The following is a 6,000-nucleotide window of genomic DNA, read 5'->3' as shown; positions in this document are numbered from 1 at the left end:
GGTCACTGAGCACAATGATGATGTCATCATCGCCAGCGGAGCGGGGCGCTACCGATTACCACCGCCACTAAACTCCCATGGAATGTCGCAGGAGTCGTTGGTGGGGCCTTGAATTTTCCCCCTATGTGCTCAAGTCTCTGGTGTGGAACTTGAACCCATGACTTTCTGACTTACAGGGGAGAGAGTGTTACCACTGAGCCATGGCTGACACCTAGCATGGAATGACCCAAACATGGGTAATAATTTCCCACAGAAATGAAAAAGTAGGCAGCTAATTTAATAATTCATCGGTGCAGAGCAGAGTCTCAGTAAAAAAAACTGTAGATCAGAAAGCTTCTAATTAACATGTTCAAAACTCCAAACAGCATATCTCAGGAATACACTAGTCATACATCGCAGACGATTTTAAACCTGCTTACTAGAGCTGGCTGTCACTTAGGGCTGTAATTTCCTTGCTGTGCAAACTTTAATGAAACAGTAGATATGTGTGAACAGACAAGCAAGACCACAACTAAGCAGTAGCGATTTTTTCTGGTTTTGTTGCTACTCTGAGTCATAATGTCAATCATTATGCAAGTTGATGGATTCTGAAAGAATGATCAGACAGTTTATTGGAATAAGTCCATTGCATAGTCAGTATCGCACGCTGATCAGTCATGCTTCTTCCACTGAAAGAGACTGCATCTGGGTAACACAGCACAAAAAGTCAAATTGAGATATAATTCTACCTGAATGAGAAAATATTTGTCCAATATGAAAAGGTCATTCAATAATTTTAATTTATTACAGGTTTTCACTTCAGTGCAAATAAATGCAGACTATTGAATATCCACGGTTTGCATTTTGCATCAATATTAAATGTTTTATTAATACTACATTTGTTAGTTATTTTCTCCAATTAAATTTAATTTCTATAGAACAGGTATAATAGATTTAAACATGGATTTATTTTTTCATTGCATTGTGTACTAATTAAATGAATAATACCCCAAATTAAGACAAGTCAACATAGAAGCAATATATTTATCGGTTTAAAATGTGCTTGTAAAAATACATTGTCATTGGCAATTTATTGGGATCCTTTGTTAGATAACCAAATATTTTAATTTTACATTTTCAGGCATTGCTTTGACATCATTTTACAATCGTAAGGATTCTCTTCACGTATTGGTAACATCCTTCAAAACATCAGACTCTATTATTTTCCTCTTACAAACGTTATTGAAGGGACAATGGTCACAATTCATGAATATATCAATATAGGTTCACCTCAGATGGAGGCTTCTGTGCCATCACTTCTGTTTCCCAGCTTGTGCTCTCAGTGTTTCTCAGTTAGAAATAAGTATGAAGCTATTGGATGGGCCAGCACTAAATGAAGGAAAGAGCTCCCATTTATATAGTGCTTTTCATATCCTCAGGACATCCCATAGCACTTTACAGATATAGATTACATTGAAGGCTTGGTTATGTAGGAAAATGCAGCAGTTAATTTATGCTTAGCAAAGTTTCACAAATATCAAATAAGCAAATGACTATATAATCTGTTTTTGGTAGTGTTGGTTGAGGAATATGTTCGCCAGGATACCAGGAGAACTCCTCTGAGCTTCTTCAACTAATAACATGGGATCTTTTATAGCCAATTGAGCAGGCAGATAGAGCCTCAGGTTAGCAGATCAGAGGAAAGTGTGACAATGTAGCACTCCCTCAATATTGCTTTGAAGCATCAGACTGGATTATATGCTCAAGTTTTGAAATGGGGCTTGAACCCACAACTTTCTGACTCAGTTAAGCCAAGCTGACACTGAGTGCTAATATAATATTACACACTAAAATCAGGTAAAGTAAAATGTGTTTCTTGCAATTTCATGTGTGCTTTGGTCTGATTTAATTTGAGTTTTGGAAAATTGATTTCTGATCACCTTGTAATGTTTAATCTTCCCATTGTAATTTATTTGCTGAGATCAATTTGATTACATACCCACTCAAGGATCCCAATGCCATTAATCATTTAACATAAACTCATGATTGGGCAAACCAAACTGGAAGCAATATGGTGGAGGAGGATTTCCTGGAGTGCATAAGGGATGGTTTTCTAGACCAATATGTCGAGGAACCAACTTGGGGGGAGGCCATCTTAGACTGGGTGTTGTGTAATGAGAGAGGATTAATTAGCAATCTCGTTGTGCGAGGCCCCTTGGGGAAGAGTGACCATAATATGGTGGAATTCTGCATTAGGATGGAGAATGAAACAGTTAATTCAGAGACCATGGTCCAGAACTTAAAGAAGGGTAACTTTGAAGGTCTGAGGCGTGAATTGGCTAGGATAGATCGACGAATGATACTTAAGGGGTTGACAGTGGATGGGCAATGGCAGACATTTAGAGACCGCATGGATGAACTACAACAATTGTACATTCCTGTCTGGCGTAAAAATAAAAAAGGGAAGGAGGCTCAACCGTGGCTATCAAGGGAAATCAGGGATAGTATTAAAGCCAAGGAAATGGCATACAAATTGGCCAGAAATAGCAGCGAACCCGGGGACTGGGAGAAATTTAGAACTCAGCAGAGGAGGACAAAGGGTTTGATTAGGGCAGGGAAAATGGAGTACGAGAAGAAGCTTGCAGTGAACATTAAGACAGATTGCAAAAGTTTCTATAGATATGTAAAGAGAAAAAGGTTAGTAAAGACAAACGTAGGTGCCCTGCAGTCAGAATCAAGGGAAGCCATAACGGGGAACAAAGAAATGGCGGACCAATTGAACAAGTACTTTGGTTCGGTATTCACTAAGGAGGACACAAACAACCTTCCGGATATAAAAGGGGTCAGAGGGTCTAGTAAGGAGGAGGAACTGAGGGAAATCCTTATTAGTCGGGAAATTGTGTTGGGGAAATTGATGGTATTGAAGGCCGATAAATCCCCAGGGCCTGATGGATTGCATCCCAGAGTACTTAAGGAGGTGGCCTTGGAAATAGCGGATGCATTGACAGTCATTTTCCAACATTCCATTGACTCTGGATCAGTTCCTATCGAGTGGAGGGTAGCCAATGTAACCCCACTTTTTAAAAAAGGAGGGAGAGAGAAAACAGGGAATTATAGACCGGTCAGCCTGACATTGGTAGTGGGTAAAATGATGGAATCAATTATTAAGGATGTCATAGCAGTGCATTTGGAAAGAGGTGACATGATAGGTCCAAGTCAGCATGGATTTGTGAAAGGGAAATCATGCTTGACAAATCTTCTGGAATTTTTTGAGGATGTTTCCAGTAGAGTGGACAAGGGAGAACCAGTTGATGTGGTATATTTGGACTTTCAGAAGGCTTTCGACAAGGTCCCACACAAGAGATTAATGTGCAAAGTTAAAGCACATGGGATTGGGGGTAGTGTGCTGACATGGATTGAGAACTGGTTGTCAGACAGGAAGCAAAGAGTAGGAGTAAATGGAGACTTTTCAGAATGGCAGGCAGTAACTAGTGGGGTACCGCAAGGTTCTGTGCTGGGGCCCCAGCTGTTTACACTGTACATTAATGATTTAGATGAGGGGATTAAATGTAGTATCTCCAAATTTGCGGATGACACTAAGTTGGGTGGCAGTGTGAGCTGCGAGGAGGATGCTATGAGGCTGCAGAGTGACTTGGATAGGTTAGGTGATTGGGCAAATGCATGGCAGATGAAGTATAATGTGGATAAATGTGAGGTTATCCACTTTGGTGGTAAAAACAGAGAGACAGACTATTATCTGAATGGTGACAGATTAGGAAAAGGGGAGGTGCAACGAGACCTGGGTGTCATGGTACATCAGTCATTGAAGGTTGGCATGCAGGTACAGCAGGCGGTTAAGAAAGCAAATGGCATGTTGGCCTTCATAGCGAGGGGATTTGAGTACAGGGGCAGGGAGGTGTTGCTACAGTTGTACAGGGCCTTGGTGAGGCCACACCTGGAGTATTGTGTACAGTTTTGGTCTCCTAACCTGAGGAAGGACATTCTTGCTATTGAGGGAGTGCAACGAAGGTTCACCAGACTGATTCCCGGGATGGCGGGACTGACCTATCAAGAAAGACTGGATCAACTGGGCTTGTATTCACTGGAGTTCAGAAGAATGAGAGGGGACCTCATAGAAACGTTTAAAATTCTGATGGGTTCAGACAGGTTAGATGCAGGAAGAATGTTCCCAATGTTGGGGAAGTCCAGAACCAGAGGTCACAGTCTAAGGATAAGGGGTAAGCCATTTAGGACCGAGATGAGAAGAAACTTCTTCACCCAGAGAGTGGTGAACCTGTGGAATTCTCTACCACAGAAAGTTGTTGAGGCCAATTCACTAAATATATTCAAAAAGGAGTTAGATGAAGTCCTTACTACTAGGGGGATCAAGGGGTATGGCGAGAAAGCAGGAATGGGGTACTGAAGTTGCATGTTCAGCCATGAACTCATTGAATGGCGGTGCAGGCTAGAAGGGCCGAATGGCCTACTCCTGCACCTATTTTCTATGTTTCTATGACATTTACCACTGTAGACTTAAAGTTATTAAACAAGTATCGCTTGCGTATCACTGGGTCTTTGGAGTTTTCTGGGATTGGCAAGTGCAATCTAACCTCCTGCTTGAGGACTAACATCTCTTTCAAACTGGGATAGTGCACCCTCAGTAATTCTTTGATTTTATTCGTTCCGGGATGTGGGCGTCACTGGCAAGGTCAGCATTTATTGCCCATCCCTAAATGCCCCTGAGAAGGTGGTGGTGAGCTGCCTTCTTGAACCGCTGCAGTCCGTGTGGTGAAGGTACTCCCACAGTGCTGTTAGGAAGGGAGTTCCAGGATTTTGACCCAGTGACGATAAAGGAACAGTGATATATTTCCAAGTCAGGATGGTGTGTGACTTAGAGGGGAACTTGCAGGTGATGGTGCTTCCATGCACCTGCTGACCCAATCTGCTGTTCTGACGAAGGGTCATCGACCCGAAACGTTAACTCTGTTTCTCTCCACAGATGCCGCTGAGATTTCCAGCATTTTCTGTTTTTATTTCAGATTCCAGCATCCGCAGTATTTTGCTTTTGCACCTGCTGCCCTGTCCTTCTTGGTGGTAGAGGTCGTGGGTTTGGGAGGTGCTCCTGAAGAAGCCTTGGTGAGTCGTTTTTTAATGAACATTGAGGCTTGTGGTTAATTTGGCATTTTTTATATTTTGTGTAGTAATTGTGGGTAAATATTGCAATGGCTTAGAGAGTTATACTTATCAATGGCAACTTTGCTGCTTGAGAAGTGTGAAAGGACATTTATTATAGATGCATTTTGATAGACCAGTTTTCTTTTATTTGTAATAACAGATTCATATTGCGGAAACTCCCTGCACCTGCCACTGGGACTTGGGTCCATTATAATTACTGTTATAAGGACAGTCCTTATATGGCCTTTAGTTTAACATTAATTGTTTTTGGAGTGTACCAACATCATTATAAAAGCTTCAGCAGATCTGTGCCAATATATTGTTCAGCAACAGTGCACTAGGAATGGAGGAATCTGTACGCTTCCCAATCCACTGTGCCGGAGAGAGATAGTTGCTGTGAATGCCAACAGTACACGTGCATGATCGCCCAAGGTTGGACAGGCTGCTATCACTCACACTCTCGGCTCCCACAAATGGCCACTTGAGGGAAGTACCTGTGGGCTCCTGTGGAAACTAAATAAGTTACCTCCTTCCGAGCAAGGTGTAAAGGAGAAAACCAAAGTGAACAAAAGCACATGTCTAATCTTGCATTATCATCGAGAGTCCCACTGTGGCCCAACTTTAGTTTATAAAGAAATAATTAAGAAATACATTAGAAAGAATGAGGCGACCAATGCTTACATCAGTGAAACATTGGGGGACAGAAGTTATTCTTTTGATTTATTGAAACATTACTTCAATGTCACATGTTGCATTTCCATTTTTATTTAGATTTCAGATATACGAAGCTGGATGCATTTGAAAAAAATTATAACTTTCTTTTGGAAGGAACATCTTATGCAGCCC

At 41.5% G+C, this 6,000-nt stretch overlaps 1 long non-coding RNA gene across 1 annotated transcript in view; it reads right to left on the bottom strand.

Annotated features, from left to right (window-relative positions):
* Positions 1 to 207: 207 nt before the first annotated feature.
* The window catches only part of LOC139227014 (uncharacterized), a 77,563-nt gene continuing 71,770 nt past the window's right edge, over positions 208 to 6,000 (bottom strand). The window contains exon 4 of the long non-coding RNA XR_011587353.1: positions 208 to 684. This is a non-coding gene — a long non-coding RNA (uncharacterized lncRNA). The remainder of the gene's footprint in view (positions 685 to 6,000) is intronic.

Source organism: Pristiophorus japonicus, chromosome 16 (assembly GCF_044704955.1).
Source record: "Pristiophorus japonicus isolate sPriJap1 chromosome 16, sPriJap1.hap1, whole genome shotgun sequence".
Taxonomy (NCBI): Eukaryota; Metazoa; Chordata; class Chondrichthyes; family Pristiophoridae; genus Pristiophorus; species Pristiophorus japonicus.
The sequence above is the reverse complement of the archived record's forward strand: the minus strand, read 5'-3'. Positions and strand labels throughout refer to the sequence as shown.